We start from the raw sequence: 968 nt of genomic DNA on the forward strand, positions 1-968 counted from the left end.
CCTTGTACTTCCTAGGACTTGCTGGGCTCATGTAGACAGATTATGCAGATCCTCTGCTTCCTTCTATTGATTAATCTTTGAGGTTACCTGCAAGCCTGTGGAGTTGGAGAGGCTGGGGAATGGAGAGCTGAAGTCTAGAGGAAGACTGGGCTTCAATTTCCTGGGAGTGCTTCCCCTCAGAATGAACATTCTAAGGAGGGGGGAGTTAATGACCTCCTTCAAGGAAGGCTCCCACTGTCGGTGGGTCAGTTTTATTTTATCTAAATGTCTTTTCTTTTCTTTCTTTTTTATTTGTATAAATTTAAAGGGTACAAGTACAGTTTATTCCTCCTGAGACATATCTAACTTTATCCCATTCCATCATTTTATTTTTCCTTACAGGACTCTTTGACCTTCAAAAACTCCCCTTTGTCATTTGTGGCATCTGAACAAGTGTTCAGTGTTGTGTATAAATATCAAAATAAATGACTCATACATCATAGTTAACAGTATCTATAAAAAGTAGGAAATTAAACCTTAAATAATCTATGCCCACACAATTTAGGGAAAAAAGTTGTCACTGATTCACTTTCAAATAATAGAATCAGTATTTAGTGATTCTAACTTCAGATGTTTCATTCTCCCTATAAATGGTTGTGTTGGTACCTTTTTAAAACTAGTAACCAGAGCAACTAGAGCTACCTCTGCACATTGGAATGAAGAGCGAGCTAGAAGGCATGATAGAAGACTGTGAGCTCATGATTTGCAGGGCGAGTTTCCAAACACACCCAGCCTGGAATGAACAGTCATTATCAGTGATAACGGAGTTTATTTTCTGACCTAGAAAATTTGTTGTGGACACACACACACACACACACACACACACACACACCCTTCCCAAGAGACTAGAAAAGAGTGCAATTTTCAAATTCCATTTGTTTTCTTTTTTCTTTCTTTTCTTTCTTTTTTTTTTTTTTTTAATTTTTTTT

This window comes from Rhinopithecus bieti, unplaced genomic scaffold (assembly GCF_001698545.2).
Source record: "Rhinopithecus bieti isolate Rb0 unplaced genomic scaffold, ASM169854v2 scaffold_34958, whole genome shotgun sequence".
In the NCBI taxonomy this organism is placed as follows: Eukaryota; Metazoa; Chordata; class Mammalia; order Primates; family Cercopithecidae; genus Rhinopithecus; species Rhinopithecus bieti.